This window comes from Meleagris gallopavo, chromosome Z (assembly GCF_000146605.3).
Source record: "Meleagris gallopavo isolate NT-WF06-2002-E0010 breed Aviagen turkey brand Nicholas breeding stock chromosome Z, Turkey_5.1, whole genome shotgun sequence".
Lineage (NCBI taxonomy): Eukaryota > Metazoa > Chordata > Aves > Galliformes > Phasianidae > Meleagris > Meleagris gallopavo.
This window is the reverse complement of record NC_015041.2, coordinates 51,870,719-51,888,385: the sequence shown is the minus strand read 5'-3', so window position 1 is coordinate 51,888,385 and position 17,667 is coordinate 51,870,719. Positions and strand designations below refer to the sequence as shown.

Here is a 17,667-nt window from a genome sequence, read left to right as displayed (position 1 = left end):
TCATTTTCTATGCTACTCAAGCCATTGGTTGCTGTACAGTAGTAATGACTAAACCCTACAGCCCCCAAGGCTACTGATATGATCAGCCACCGACTTTCAATTCCCTGTAGCCAGGACCTGACTTTAAGACATAGTTTAGGAAGGACTGTTCTCAAGACTAAATGGGAGACATGCAGCTCCAACAAATTCACAGTCACTGTGCAAGATCTGTAGTGATGGAATCTGCACACTCAGCTCTGCTAGCAAAAGAGCCAGAAACACTCACATGCACTATACGGCACCGATGGTTAGAACACTGAGCATGAAATCTGCATACATCATACACGTTTTTAATTGGCATGCATACAACCACAAATGATGCACGGGCATGCATAAAGTAGATGTATTCAAAGATTAGTATTAAAGGAATATCACTGGAATTACAGAAACAAAATAAGCTTCATTGGAACATGTCTAAGAAAAAATGTAAATCATTACCGTACTTTTTAAATTTACATTCTTTACAATGAGAAATTAAAGGAAAAAAAACATTTTTTTTAACAAGTTAAAAAGCATTTTTTTTTTTAATTGGAGAGCTCAAGTTTGAACATGTTTTTATATACACATACTTTTCAAATACTTTTATATTTTGTCTTCTTTGCTTACACTAGATAAAACAACTACCTGTTCTATCAAAGCAAAATAACTGAAACAACTATACAGACCTAACACAATGAAAATGCAAACGAATTATTGAAAACAATGTTCCTGCAACTCAGTTTTTTAATTAAAAAAAAAAAAATCGCTTTTCACAAATACTAAAAACATTCTTAGTTCTCAAATATATACCAATAGTTCACTCATCAGTTTTGATTCACAATTTAAGAATGCTCATAAACCAGAATAAATCTGACTTTTCATTTTAACAGTACACAAAAGAATAGACCATGTTAATGTAAATTGTTTGAATGGTTTGATTATTGTTTAAGAAGTTAACATTTTTATGCTGTTAGAAAAAGCAGCAGGTCACAAAAGGCAATGATCCATTCAAGATTTGCTAGAAATGTTCATTATCCGTCTATATATATAAATTATTGTAGTCTACTTCTGCATTCTCGTCCCAAGAAAATATACTATAAAAATCAAATAGTAGGTTCTTATTCATGAAACTAGCATTCAGAATCTCCATTAAATTGAAACAGTGTCTAATATTCTTCCCCTGGAAGCAGACTGTCAACTACTTAAGCTTTTTTTCTCACAGTATACCATGACAGAGATAAATCATCATCTCTTCCAATTTATAATATAATTTTATGTAGCTAAATGCACATATGGAAACATTAGTGCTCTGAATTTTTATTTGCATACAGGGATGTAATTTGTCTTTGTCTTAGGAAAAGGGAGCTTTTAGCTATACATTGTAAAGAATATCGTATTAATCTGTGCACTGAAAATTTGCAGTTATCAGAATTCCTTTCCAAAAGAAGGAGTAGAATTTTCATGTGTGGACAATATCTTTTTCACATCTCTTTACACATCTCAAGGCTTCACAAAAGATAATCCCATCCAAAACCAAAATCAACTATTATTCTTCAACAGTGACTGTTTCTTTTAAAAATCACTAGTAATAATATCTCTCTCTCTTGCAGACAGGAAGCAATACACAATAAGACTCCCAATTTTCTACCACCAGTCCACTGAACTTCCAACTGAAATATCTTATCAACCAGTGCAGGTGCTGAAAGTGTAAATATACCCTATTCATCATGACAGGATGGATCTTATAGCCTATGTATATGATACAACTCTGGTATGCTGATAAAATCTATGCTAGAAAGAATTCTGTCTATCCTCTATCTAGACACAGATATTGTCCATAGATTCATCTTTTATTTACACTTGTATATCTGACTTCCAAAATACTCTCAGCTGCTCTATTTCAGGTAGATGAACTATCTTTTTGGAAAGTCTAATCTGTATATAAAAATTACCTAACATCAAAACAGCAAATTTCATTCAAATGGCTGAGGTATGGACTATGATTATTATTACAGAGCTTTCAAAATACAGGATCAGACACAATGCTACTTTTATGCTATAGCTGTATGAAAAGCTAACACACATTTTGTTGAGGCTATTCTTTCTTTCTCTTCCTATACAGTCTTAAGTATTTGTAATTTAAGTAGATGGAACATAAAGTATATGAAATTTAACTGCTAGCTGTTAATCTGTGAATTCTTCAGCTTCATGATTTAACTACTGCATACCATTTACGTAATGTTAAACTGCTTGCACATTTTGTCAAGAAGTGAAAAAAAATTATTCAGATGACAATACACTTCTGAAAAACATTATATAGGGATATAAAATCAATATAATTTAAGAAAATCAGTAATGACTTAGAAAAAAAGTATATATGGTATGAAAACATGCTTTCTATGCAGCAGTCATTAAAGTTGATATAAAGGGCCTCACTTTTTTTTAATCTACATATTTTCAACAGGTACTATCTGAATTGTTACCTGCGTGGAGATAAACAGAAGGGAAGCAGTAATCATTCAAACAGAACGCTGCAAAGGATCTGCTTTAATTGCACAGTGCATATTTCCAGAACAGACAAAAATTTGCCTTTATCCACTAGCATAACACTTGATAATTTGTTGACCTCAACAACAAATAATTCAATAAAAATTGTCCTAATTAATAGAAGATATTTGAAAACAATCAAGGATGACAGTTTGTATATGTGATATTTTGTAATTTGTCTACTCCCTAAAGGGTAAGTAAAATTTAACAAATAAGCACATGTGGTAACAAAGTAAAAGATAATTGTGCCTCTAATCATTAAATGCATAACACATTCATATATATCAACACAGTATTAATTTTATAGGTCACCTTCCCTTCAATGTGACACAAATTCTCTAATTTTATTACAGCTTTGATAAGACTGCTCTGAGATTCATATCTTGGGAAGAGTGATTTCCAATAGTAAACAGAAAACTTAAGAATCTTCGGCGTTTTCAGAATAAAAGTCTGTACAAGAACAGGTTGAATAAAAAGAAAAATTAGTCCTTCTGCTTAACTAAGAGAATAAAGTTATTAAATAGCAAGGTAATAATGAAATGTCTAATAGCACAAATCCAATTCTTTCTATCACTACTACGAGCTGGATATGAAGAGCTACTATTTGGGAAGTCTGTGGCAAATTCAGTTACTAATTCCTTGAAAAAATGCCCATAAGAAAGACACATTACAGTGTCTTAATTTCACTTTTTCAACTGTGATTTTCTTGAGTTCCCTTTGTATAGTACACAATACTTTTCCTTAATGTTGAATGGCACAGTAATCTTTTCTATCTGTATCGTGAAAAATGGAAACAAACTTACTTCTACTGCCGACTTACTGGTTTCTCACATAAAAACACATTTCTTTCTGTGCTGCACAATCTAGGATTATGGCACAATAATGCTAAAGTCACTTGTAACAAAAGAGCTGTTACCAGCAGACTTAGAAAAGTGGGTTTTACCTAGAGACACACTTGTGTTGCAAATTTGCAAGGCTCTGCTCTGAGTTGCCACTGCAAAGGTACCACTTCAAAAAAAAAACCACACAATTTAAATAAACTTCCTGTAAATTATAACCACTTGCCATTATTTTGCTAAGTTCTAAGAGAATGTTGTAAAGGAAACAATAGTTCAGAGATCTGTTTTCAAAACCCTTCATCTTTGTCATACCAATTAGCAAACAACTAGTTCCTATTACTGAGTTACTCTCTAGAGCTCAAAGAAAAGTGGAAAAAGAATATCACAAGCCACCAATATTTGTTAGGTATATAGCAGACACAGCAGTGTCCTTTTTCTTCACAGAATCATACACACTCTTACAAATATAAACTTGATCATACCCCTGTTTATAGAACAGATAATGAATGCAAATGGAAGATCTCACCAAATTCTTTTTTTCACCTCCTGATAAAGGAGTTTACATTATTTTGCCACCTCTGAGCAAGATTTCATGTCTCATATTTCTACTGCAAAAGGACTATTACAAAACAAGTCAAAACTCAACCTGTAAAATTGCAGACAGAAGTTGTCAAAATAACAGGATTCATATTTAAAACAACAAAACATTTTCACTAGCACTTACGTAACTTAAAAACTGAGATTGATGAAGGAATTGCAATAAATGCAGAAAAAGACTATTTTTCTATTGAAAACTCTCAATGAAACTTAAAACTATCATACTAAAAGCCAAAAATCAAGAATACTACTCTTCCTCAAGTTTCTTTCTTTTCAGAGTGGAATAGTATTTCAATATTCTTGTCTAGAGGTGGCAGCAGTAGGTTTAAAATTCTCCTCCAGTAGCTTATTGATGTTGTCCTTGTTAATCACCATCATGCCGCTGCAATTGGGTTTGACAACCTGCAGATCACTTATGTTCTATCTGGATAATTCACTACTTTCTCAGAGAGGATCCAACGCAGAAAAAATATGCTTAATAGAAACACTGCTCAACATTATCCTAAGAACTGAAAAAATCAAATTAACCTCATGATAAACAGTTCTCATGCTTTAAGCCATCCAATTGTAGAAAGATAACAGAAGTGATGACATGTATTAAAATCTTAAAATTACCACTTCACGCTGTTGTTCTCTAGGAGCCAACAGAACTGATAACAATATATTTCCCAAATCATGGTCAGGGTAACGAGGGTCCTTCAGGCTCAAGGTAACATCTGCTTGCCTAGGAGACAAAAACATGTGCGTTTGTTTTGATTTCAGGCTCTCAGATAATTACATTTCTGAATCATGACAATTAAAGAAATCTGCATTTATATGAAGCTACTTGAAAATGATGTGACAAAATTAGCTTCTTTATACCTTCAAGTATTTCATTTTAAATAGTCATAAGTAAACACTAAATACTGTTTCTCCATGTTAAGTACTTACACACACTCAAGTAATTAAACCCACGCTGTAATGGTAATGAATTAAAAAAAGCATAAGATAAATAAACATAAGCAGCAGGTGGTACTACTGTAAATGAAGACAATATAATAACGAGGGTACAATATAAAAACAGGAATAAAGTGAATATAAAAGTTATCTTTTTATAGATGCTTCAATAAATGTTCTGTATGATAAGTTAATATACTTACTAATGTTCGTATTACAGTAATTCCCTGAAACTAAGTGCATTTCCTCTGCCAGTTTTATATGAGGTAGGTTTGCATTATTATTTTTCAGCATTACATTCTATTTGCAGCTCCACAAACATGCAATTAGCACCTAAGGAGTTACTCCATAGACTTATTTGTGCCATACCTGTTTAATTCTAATGATTCAAGATTCAAAAACGCTGAACCAATAAAGTCATCTTGAAGCCCGAAGTCATAATCAAAAACCTAAGATGCACAGGGGATACAAACATTTTTCAGCATTAGAAATCTTTTTTTGAAATACTCGTGCTTCATTTTCTTGAAAACACTTTTCTGGACTTAAGCCACATGTTTCTTAGTCAGACAAGGAGTAACTGAAACTATCAATACGCTTTTTAGACACATAATTTTGAAACTGCTTATTTAGAAGTTGGAATGCATAATGTAAGGACACAATGGTATACCAGTACCAGACTGCGCATGTGAACAAACTCAGTATTTTTATAAATACAGACACTAGAAAAGGAAGAGACAAAAGGAAAATTAAAGCAAGGAGAATCACTAACTTACTAGACATGAATTAACACCCTTAGAAATCTTATATAATACAAGTGGGAGTGATATGATTGTAAAAAGTGGGTTATAAACAGCACTTGCATCAATATGAGATATGATCAAATTCTATCAGTCCGGGTTTTGGAGGTTTTTAGGTTTTAGAAATACTGTAAGACAATGACTTAATACATCTGTAAGGTATCAGTACACTTCTTCCTCACTATGAGGATGCAGCCTGCTAACTTGCTGTCTAAAAAACAATGCACCTGGACAAGTTTATTGAAATTCAGAAAAGAATCTGTGGCTAATGTGGTGTCAATGGATTGAGGTTAGGCCTTCTCAAATCAGAATGAAGAAAAATAAATTATTAAGGAATGTCTTTTGGAAGGAAATGTACAAAAAAGACGGACGGTAAAAAGGAAAGATAACACATAACTACGCAAGCCAAAAATAGGAAACTGTCATCAAAATCAAACTTCCTAGTTAAGTTACATTTCCTTGTCAAATACTGTCATGACAATTTCTGAGATCTGAAGAGATCTTTCGCTCTAAATAAAGAGAGACACTTGTTAGTAGTAATTGGAACATTTAATGGAGAAGTAACAGGACTGGACTCAAGGCCTTTGATTTTGATGCATATACTTCTACTATTGCATTACAAAAAACCTTTTTTTAAAAAAAGTTTTTAAGAAGTTAAAGCTGTTCATCTTCTACAGATACCTTAATACAGACAGGGTTTAGACAGAAATAATGTTACCAAAATCTTATACTCCAGTGGCTACAAGCATGAAGAACTGAATACAGAAGTATTTGTGTCTAAATCGATCATATGCATTGATCTACACGAGTGGATACTGTCATATTTTATCTCTCTTGTTTTCACTGTAGCATGAAAGAAAAATAAATGATAAAATCTCAGTTCTTCTTGCAAAACGGAATTGTTTTTTCTCTCCACAAATTACCAAAATGAAAACATCCAGTGGACACACTCAGCTGATTTAGTATACCTCAGCCAGGACTTAGTAAGCCACAAACAGGAATATTTAGATGTTGTGTTCATAGGACAAATCTGCAAAGAAGGACATTATACCTGTCAGTATATCCTTCCTAGAAAAAACAAAATACATATTCCTATTCCCTTGTCACCTTATGGTAGGGTTGCTATTTGACCTAAATCAAAACAGGTAGCTAGCTTTCTTTTAAGTGTCCCCTTTTGAATCTGCTTCTTTCTGCTACAGAGCCCAGCATGTGTTCATTCCTTATGTATTCCTAAGAGTAATAAGGGCAGGAAATGACCAGTGTAGAATTATAATTCACTTCAAGCTTTTTTAATAATATACTTTGCATTTAAAAACATAAATTCTGTCAATAACTCTTTGACTGTAATTTGTCTGACAAATAATATACTGTCTCACCTTTATATATAAGCGTTCTCTTGGGTTATCTATAAGAATGCAAGCTTTTTCTTCCCATACAGGATTGAGGTTCTTGTGTATTGTTTTACTCCTAAACACTTCTTTTCCTCCAAGTTTGAACTTGACGTATGGATCACTGGTTCCTGTTGATGAAATGTACGTTGTTAATTATATCCTTTTAATCCAGTTCGGCTATTAACATAGTTTGTATTGATAATTATATTAAAAGCATTAGCTTGATTACTTTTTTATTGTCACAATCTAATTCTACAGTGCCAGTAGTCAGCTAATTTGTAATACTGATAATGAGAGGGTGCTTGCATTACCTTCTGTCGTCTGCAATCCAAACTCAAAGTCACACATGAAATGGCAGTTGTTCCAGTGTAGCTTTTGGTTAAGAAAATCATGACCATATTAAGACTGGGATTTCATCTTAATGCAATCACAAAAATTAGGTAACAAAATAGATTTCTGTTATATACTTATCTAATTATATGATGTCTTTAAAAATGCTTGGGCAGATGTTAGGAACAAATTCTGGCTCCACTGGCATCACAAGTAACACTTCATTGACTTTATAGTGTCCATTGACAGTATTGTGATTGTCTTTCATGACAGTCAAGATGAACAAATTAAATCCAATGTCAGTTCACAAAGTTCAGATAAGTCACATAATTGCAGATGTGCACAGCCTTAAGCTCCCTGATACATCTGGGGAACGGTTAACAATGAGCAAACAGGTAACTCTGAAGAGAATTTGGAAAAGTGAAATAAAGATGTTCAAAATCTAATCACTAGAGATTGGATGAGATGTGGGTGTAAAGTGTCAGAACAGATGAGTCAGAAAGACTGCACAAGTGGGATTTGTTAAGACCACAGAGATGCCCCTTGATGAGGGCTGAAGAAGGAGAAACTGCAGTCCTTTTGTTTGCCCTATCAGGCTTTTCAGGAAGCAGCTGGTAAATAGTGTGTGGGTGGATCCGGACCAGAAACATGACTGATGTGCAGCTGGGTGTGGTCTTGCTTCAAGTTAACCACACAGTTAGAAGACACACAAGCTGCGCGAGCTACAGTCTAAGTGGAAGACTGACCTTGACAGCAGGTTGAAGAAAGTTTTATTACTAAAAATAGTAAATAGTAAAATCTTTAAAAGAAATAAAAAAGTTTGAAAATTCAAACTAATTACCTTCCCTAAAATGCCAATAGGTAAGATTTTCCTGTCATGTAAGTGAAAAACATTTTAATGAAAAATATTCAATGGAGTTCAATCTCATAATTCTGTCATCTGTTTCTCAAATTCACGTTTGTGTTTAAATCCATAAAGAAAAGGATTGGTTATCTTTTATTAAAGTGCACCGTGCTCTTCTGAACATGAAGACTGGCTTGACTAAAGCTCTTTGCACTATTTCATGTAGCCGCTAGATGTCAGGACTGCTTAGCTAAAAAAGAAATTGGGAAAGAGGGATCTCAGGTGAGACAGTTATGGTCACTCTATTTTATCATTACTAGGGCAGAATTTCAGCGGCATAAAAGTTTAATCTAGCACAATTAGCCTGAGGGTTTTCGTGTTTGAATTCATACTGTGAAACCTGGAAAATACTTTGAACATGGACACCAAAAAATCAACAAGAGCTGTATGAATATCTCCCACATGCCATAATTCTCAGAGATCTTCCTCACTGCTGCCCTGAGTTGCAGCTTTAGGCAGTATGTCTTGTTCTGCAAATTTCATAAGACTCCCTTGAAATCTGAAATGGATTTAAAACACTGTTGTGTCAGAAACACTTAATGATATTTTAGGAGCCAAATGTCGAACAGTTTAATATTAATTCACTTCTGTGTGTCAAATTTAGTAGTGAAGTATGTCAAGCATTACTTATAGTATATTGCAAAACCTCAGGGTTTGTATATCTATGCCATGGATGCTTGAAACTTGATTTGACAATTCTCCACTTTAAAGCCAACAACTCATTAGATCCATTTAGTTAGAAGTTCCATTACCATCACAGATCTTTTACATTCCTTGAGGAGAGACCATTAGGTATTTTAAAGGTTATATGTAAGAAAGACAAAATTAAAAATAAATAAATCTAATCAGTCATGCAACCTTTCACTAATACCATGCAGAATTGGGGAAAACCAAAGGGATATCAAAACTTTTTCGGAATACAGCCTTGGGCTTCCTTGTTCAAAAAAGACTGGGACCTTCTAGAAGGCGTCCAGACAGTAAAGGACCTGGAGCGTCTCTTGGATGAGGAAAGGCTGAGTAACCTGGTTCTATTCAGCCTGGGGAAAAGAAGACTGAGACAGGCTCTGATTAATGTTACAAATACCTAAAGGTAGAGGGTAGATAAAGAGGGTAGATAACAGCAGGACAAGGGGAAATGGTTTTAAGTGTATTTATAGGATGCACTGAGAATGTCTTTCTATCAGATAGATTTTTATTTTTATTTTTTAATTATTATTGTGGCCAAATCTGCCACTGCTGAATTTTCACTCTTATGGTTTTAAGTTGAGGGAGGGGAGATTTAGGCTGGAAGACAGGGGGAAGTTTGTTACTATGAGAGTGGTGAGGTGCTGGAACAGGCTGCCCAGAGAGGTCGTGGATGCCCCCGTCCCTGGAGGTGTTCAAGGCCAGACTGGATGGGGCCCTGGGCAGCCTGGTCTAGTGTTAAATGGGGAGGTTGGTGGCCCTGCCTGTGGCAGGGGGGTTGGAGATTGATGATCCTTGCGATCCCTTCCAACCTGGGCCATTCTGTGATTCTGTGATAATTATAACCCTTCACTTATGAGCTTAAAATCTTCAGATAAAGCCACACAGTAAGACAGTGCTGTACTTCAGCAGCTCCTGAAGCACCACTATTGACTATCGCAAAGGCGATAAGGATTCTTTGCACAAGGTGGCAGACTCTCTGTTCCAAGCAAGCATCAACCAAACTGACACATAAACATGCTGTCTCAATGATCTCTAGAGATCCCTTCCAACCCCTACAATTCTGTGATTCTGTGATTAAAGTTGAGCACAGATGCTGTCCATCATCACAAAGATGGTTAGCTGATCCTGTGAAACAAATGCTCCTCCAGCTCCACAGGTCCAACTCACTAACACTTACAGAGCCAAACACTTCTTATGAAGACATCTCCCAGGATGGATTTGCAAGTTTAGGATTTAGATTAGTTCCTGGATGTAAATAATGTAAAGACATCTTGCAGAAAAAATATTCAAAATGGTTTTGCAAAAGAATACTAAACTGCTTTCCAGAAGGAACTATAGGAGTGAAAATAAGAGTGAAAATTCAGCAGTGGCAGATTTGGCCACAATAATAATTAAAAAATAAAAATAAAAATCTATCTGATAGAAAGACATTCTCAGTGCATCCTATAAATACACTTGATTAGCTCCTGAAGCTTTCTAACAGTCTTTTCAAGATATTTGTCTCCTTATCGATCAGTCTGTGTTCCTTAATGAAATCTTATTTAATATAATGGGATAAACTGCTAATCAAAGAAAATTCAGCAACGAACACAGGGCTAGATGGAATCATTGGACCAAATAACTGCTGCAACTGAGAAAGACTGAGGCAAAGGTATGCACATTTCTCTACAGTATTTTTGCATTTGACTCAACGTCACCAAAGTTGAACAACCAGTGTATCTGAAAAAGCTGAGCTGAAGATCCACTGTTAGCATGTGAGAGCCAGACATTGAATGGGGGGGATAAAGGTAAATTTTAAAATCTCACACTACAACCAGAGAACCAATTATGGTAGTTTATAAAGAAAACATTAAAAGAGCACATTCAGCTGCCATTTCATCTATAGATGCTTTAAACTTCATCCAACAAGGAGAAAAAAGAATACATTTTAGAAAAATGGTGAGCCACTAATAAATATTTCTCTCAAACAAGCTAATTAACTGATATAATTAAAATCATTTAACTACAGCACGCATTCATTTTTCCACTTCTGCTTTTCACTTACAGGCCAGAACAACTTTCAGAACAAAACAGAAAGCGACATTCAAGCATAGTCCAGAAAGTACAAGAGATTGTGCCCAAAGCTTCCACTTCCAATACAGATTTTCATCAGTGCAATTTTAAATCTAGTTTCTTTTTCTTTTTTTCTTTTTTGAGAATATTAATAAAGTGGGAAATACCTGTTTCCTGACCATTGAGAAATCAAGAAATACAATATTATTCTACTCTCCCTACAGCTTCAGTCGTAAAAGAAAAGCAAATAACCAGGTCTTCCTGGTAAGCAGTTAATGACAGTGAGCCATACAGATCTGCATTTAACCAACATAATTTCCACAGCATTGTATTTTCTACAGAGATATTAAGGTTAAGCACTAATGTTAGAAAAGTTTTGATGTCGCCTCCCTCCCTCCCAGTTCCTAATGCAAGTCACAAGACTCTTTTAGATTACAGAACACGGAATCACCAAGACTGGAAAAGACCTCCAAGATCATCCTGTCCAACTGTCCACTTACCACCAATATTTCCCCACTAAAACATTTTCAATAGTACAACATCCAAACATGAGGACTTGCAGTCTCAACCCCTGCTCTCATCGCAACTTCCCAGACATCTGCCGGAAATACAGTATAGGAGAAAGGGAACAGTCCTGGATGTTCCCAAAGTGTGTTGGAGATAACTTCCTGACACAGTGTCACATTGCTGGCTCACAGCTAGCCTGTTGTCCACGAGGACACCCAAGTCCTTATTTGCAGAGCTCCTCTGCACCAGGTGAACCCCCAACCTGTACTGATGCATGCAGTTATTCTTTCCCAAGGTGTAGGACTTCACAGTTGCCCTTGCTGAATTACGATCCTCTCCACTCAGCCCTCCAGCCTGTCCAATCTTGCTAAATGGTAGCAAAGTCTTCTGGTTTGTCAGCCACTCCTCCCAGCTTTGTATCATCACCAAACGTGCTAAGGGCGCACTCTACCACTTCATTCAGGTCATTAATGAATAACGTTGAATGAGACCAGGATCAACACGGCCCCTAGGAAACACCACTAGCTACAGGCCTCCAAATAGACCCTGTGCAGCTAATCACAAACCTCTGAGCTCTGCCATTCAGCCAGTTCTCAATCAACCTCACTATCCACTCATCTATCCCACCTTCATTACAAGAATGCCATGGGGACACATTGCAAAACACCTTTCTGAAGTCAAGGTACATAACATCCACTGCTCTCCCCTTATCTACCCAGCCAGTCATGACATCACAGAAAGCTACCAGGTTGGTCAAGCATGACTTGCCCTCGATGAATCCATGTTGACTACTGCTGATAACCTTCTTCTCTGGAAGAATCAGAAGAATTCATATCCATCTTCTGGAAATGGCATCCAGAACAAGTTGCTCCATCACCTTTCCAGGAACAGAGATGAGGATGACTGGCCTGTAGTTTCCTGGATCTCCCTGGGCATCCTCCCTGCCCTTGTTCAAGACTGGTACTACATTGCCTATCCTCCAATCTTCAGTCACCTCTCCTGTTCTCCAAAACCTTTCAAAGATGACAGACTGGACTGTCAATGACTTCTGCCAGCTCCCTCAGCACATATGGGTGCATCCCATTCGGACATACTGATTTTGGCTAGATATTATCTGATCAGATCCTCCTTGACCAAGGAGAAGTCTTCTGTTCTCCAACCTCTTTTACATCCAGGGTCCAGAATATGGCGCAGTCAAAGTAGTAAAGAATGAAGCAAAGAGTGTGTTTAGTATCTCCACCTTCTCAGCATCTCCTGTTAACAGGACACACACCTCATTCAATAGCAGACCCACATTTTCCCTAGCCCTCCTTTTAATTTTGCCATACTAGAAAAAGACTCTCTTGTTATCCTTTGCCTCCTTTCCCAGATTTAATTCCAAACAGGCCTTAGCCTTCTCCTCACTGCAGCCCCTGACATTTCTATGTTCTTCCCAAGTTGACAGGCCTTTTTTCCACATTTCACCTATCTTCTCCTTGCCTTTGAATTTATCCATTATCTCTTTGCTTACCCATGCAAGTCACCTGCCACCTTTCCCTTATTTATTATTCGTAGGGATTTACTCACTGACTTACTCGTACATCTGCACTCATTCAGTGGTAAGAAAAGATGTTTCTAGGTGTATAAACATTTTTCCCCTCTTATAAATATTCATATGTTCTTTGAAAACAAAAGCTGTTCATACAGGAAGGGTACATGATAGACTGCTTTCTTCTTATCTAGAAGCATAATGGTACAGCATTTTTTTGAAACAAACGCAGTGACTACCTGTTGCAATGGTCAGGCTCAGGGAGAAACTGGTAAGGAAGATTGGACCCTCATGTCTGTGTGGAGCAGGACCTTCCCCCTTGCTTCCAAAGTCCCCAGAAACAACAGATACAAAGCTCTGGGAATGGAAAGAGTGTGTGGATTATGGTTTAGACCTCTAAAGGGACAGCCATGCTAAAATGCTCCAACTGAAAACTCAAATCAGAACCAGTGCTGCCAAAAGGCAAAGGGTCTTAATAGTTGGGAACATTGTGTTGAGGGGCACTGAGGCACCAATTGCCTATCTGGATAATCTCTCTAGAGAGCTTCCTGCCAGGGCCCCATATTCAGGACAATAGGATGAGGTTACCTGATGTGAGAGAGCAAGACTATTACAAGTTGGGTCACAATAGGCTACAATTAGGAAATTATAAAATATTAAGAAAGACTTTATGCCCCCTGGAAATACATTGAAGGGATCGGAGCACAGGTAGTGTCCTCAACAGTCCTCCATGATAAAGTCTGGGAAGAGCAGATCAGTTGAATGAACGGCCGTGTGGATAGTGTCACACTCAGGTCTTTGGGTCCTATAATCCAGAACTCTTCTTCAATGGACTAGACATGCTGACATCAGATGGGATGCAAATAACCAGGAGGTTTAAGAATACACTGGGCAGCAAGCTGGCAGGGCTTATCAACAGCACTTTAAACCGTATTTACTGAAGGAAATGGGATCTACTGCTGAGTGACAGAGAAGAGTCAGGGAACACTGTCATTAGGAAGCAGTAGGGAAAAACTTCAAATTATAAGAGGGCTCCTCCAGTAATGTAGCAAGCAATCCAGCTGAAGGGCCTCTACACCAATGCGTATAAGACAGCAAATAAGCAGGAAGAGATGGAAAACATGGCGCTCAGTTAGGAAATTATGACCTAGCAGCTGAAGAAGCTGCGACTGTTCAATCTGGAGAAGAGGAGGCTCAGGGGTGACCTTTTCACTCTCTACAACTACCTGAAAGGAAATTGTAGTGAAGTGGGAGTCAGCCTTCTCTTCCACATAACTAGTAATAAGACTCGAAGGAATGGCCTCAAGATGTGCCAGGGGAGATTCAGGTTGGACATTAGGAAATAATTCTTCTCTGAGAGAGTGGTCAGGTGCTGGAATGGGCTGCCCATGAAAGTGGTGGAGTCACCATCTCTGGAGGTGTTCAGGAAACGTTTAGATGTTGTATTAAGGGCCATGGTTTAGTGGGAAATATTGGTAACGAGTGGACAGTTGGACTGGAGAATCTTAGAGGTCTTTTCCAATCTTGGTGATTCTATGATTCTATGAAACACAGTAGGACAACTCACACAATTGGAATACCACAATTGAGGGCTACATGCTTTTCAGAAAAATTGCCTCATAAGATGTCCAGGAAAATTAAACATATCTCAGTTTAAATTCATGTTTTACATAGCTTTAAGTTATTAAAGCAGGAGAACATGTAGGAAAAATTAAAGAACGTAAAGAGATTAGGTTCTAGGAGAGAAGCACTTTGTCTTACTTACCATTCTGATACAGGTAGTTCTGAAAAGCCCTATTTTTTTTCATACAATTATAACAGAACTATTTAATAATCAGATAACTCTATAGGGATTTTTTTCTAACAATTGCTCTTCGTTTTACTAACATGTACAAGTAAGCTAATCCAAAAACATTCTCAATCAGTAGTCAAGGATAGCCAAGTGATGATAGTAGTGTTAGCTAATATGTACCAGCACAGCTTTTGCAAACAAATTTAAACATCAGTTATGCTCTTTCTCATGCTTTATCATGAGCTTAGTAGAAAATGCACGGAAGAGCAATAGCACCTTAAATGGAAAAAACCTATAGGCTTCATATCCTGGAAAATAAATTTTCAGAGGACAAGAATCCTCTGAACTTATCTCAACTTATGTCATACTACAAGTTTTATCATCTCAAGTTATGGCGACTGCTGCAACATTTCTAATCACTTCTGAGAAATTACACTGCACATTGCATGACTACCTCAGTTTCATTAGAATTCCTTTGAATTTTCTACTCCTGTTCTTCTAAGATGACCTATAATTTAAATGGAAGAAATATGACCTGAAGTTACCTCAGCAAGGTAAATACAAGTATTTATGAGCGTTTAGTGATCTAATAGTTTTTTTAACTGTAAAACTCAACTCCTCAAATGGCCTTTTCTAGAAAAAGTGAGCTATCTACTGAGACTGTTCCTCCAAAGACACTAAGGAAAACTTCACTGTTTTCTTTCTATGGCAGTTTCATAGGATTCTAATATATTTTATGTACTATTTCATACACAAGACTTGCAGGAGAGTAAGTTCTGGTCCACACAAATTCATAAAGATGTTACTATTAACTTCAATAGAGGTGGGATTTATTGTCAAAATCAAAAATAAATAATTCTAAGATCCACAATGAAGTAAAATGTACATTAAGACTGCTGTTCCTCATGTTACATTATCATTTAATGGCTTGTAATTTCCAAATCTGCAATGTACTTATTTGGCCAACGGTTAACCTTAAATACAACTTCACCTTCACAGCATATGAATTTGTCCGGTATACTTTCCAAATCCAGGTGCTTAAAAGCAATTGATCAATGTCAGTTTGAAACAAAACTACAAAGTAATTCATAATTTTCCTGAGTACATTTGTATATAACCACTCAGTCATATCAATAAATATTTTTGTATAATCTATGTAACTCTCATACATAAAATTCCACTTGAGGATTTTTAAACTTCTTGCTGTATTAAATAGCATGCTACCCAGAGATGTAGATTCTGGCTCACAGCATTCTGAGGCTCCAAAAACTCAGTATTTTATTTGGATGCCTAACTATCAGGGTTGTGAGGAAGCCGGTAGCCTTCAGGCAGTGGTGTTTGAAAAATGCCATTACCTGCCAGTTTCTGTTCAAGGTGGCACAGAGCCAGCACTGACAGCCTCTGTCAGAGCTAGCCATGAGGAAATTCACAATAACCGTTGTTTTCAGAGGTACTATAACTATTTATTTTGGAACTGTAGAAAATTTCACAGTAAGATCCCATGGTATGGCCAGCTAAGACATATTCTCAAATTACTTAATAACCACAAATTTATTTGAGACATAAAGTAGACTTGGACAGTCCATCTTCATTCTATGATTCTATAATCTTCCTATTGCAAAAGACAGTCCTTTTAAGTCACAGGGAAACTGCATTTAGCAATCTTTTCATAAAACCGCCATGCGGTATCCTCAGATGTTTCCATCATCTCGTGATGGAGTAACAATGGAAAAAAATAAAAACAAGCAGCACAGCTCTGATGTACGTAAATACAAGGGAGGAGAAGAGTTCAGTAGGCTGAAAATGAGTGACTGCCTTATTTTCAACTGCCCATGCAAAGGGGAGAACATGATCTAAAGTTTTCAGTGGGACAGTAGGTAACTGACAACCAGCGAAGAACTCTTACACTACATAAGAATTCCAGATTGTGACAGAAATAGAAAGCCACATGTTTTCTGCCTGGAGACTTAAGAAGTTTGCTGGATAGAAGGGAGCAAGTGCAGTGAGGTACCAGCCAGTGGGAGCAGGTACCACATCAGACAGGTCAGAATCAAGCAGAAGAGTGAACCCATCCTTCAGTGACCTTTGGCACCTTTTGCTCAGAAGGACAAAACTGTACGCAGCATGTGGGGACAGCACCCAGCCCATCTGGGTATTCTGTCCCCGTTTCTCAGATCTGATCTTTCCTTCTTGCCCTTCACTCAACAAAAAAGGCCAATTATTTGCCAGTCACCCTCAGGTATGAGCCTTGGCTGCTGCCAAGCAGCAGGAGGTAAGGCACAAGCAGCTGCTCCTCAGCAATGCCACAGTGCATCCACTGCACAGCTACAACAGTGTCAACGAAGTTAAGGCAGAGCAGAGAGAGAACCGGAAAGTATTTTTCCAGTCTGCATTTTGCACTGGGCACTGCTGGTCTGTATCTGTTGACAGTAAGATGGAAATCCACAACTGCAATTCGCTTCACTGTAGAAAAATAGAGTTTCTAAAAAGAAGCTATTTTACACATTCACATCTCCCAGAGTTCTGAATAAATGCATTTTTAGTTACATTTCTGACTCAGATAAAGAAATGCAACTCCTCTAAAACACTTTAAGATAAATAGTAAAAATAAAAATATATAATTTAAGGGTTTGATAAATGTTTCCAATTAGTAGCACAAAAATACTAATCTCAAATGCCTTCTAAAAGCAATTTGGCTTCAGGCTACCAGTTATATTGTGAGTAGCATTTCTCTGGCTATTG

General features: G+C 36.8%; 1 protein-coding gene and 1 long non-coding RNA gene across 2 annotated transcripts in view; both read right to left on the bottom strand.

The window, feature by feature from the left end:
- Positions 1 to 17,667, bottom strand: part of MCTP1 (multiple C2 and transmembrane domain containing 1) — a 219,047-nt gene that overhangs the window by 156,266 nt on the left and 45,114 nt on the right. The gene's annotated exons all lie outside the window — the stretch shown is intronic.
- Positions 582 to 7,249, bottom strand: LOC104915248. Its single transcript, XR_004162222.1, has 3 exons — positions 7,111 to 7,249; positions 5,307 to 5,386; positions 582 to 4,725 (listed from the first exon to the last, which is right to left on the bottom strand). It is a non-coding gene; the product is annotated as an uncharacterized LOC104915248 (long non-coding RNA).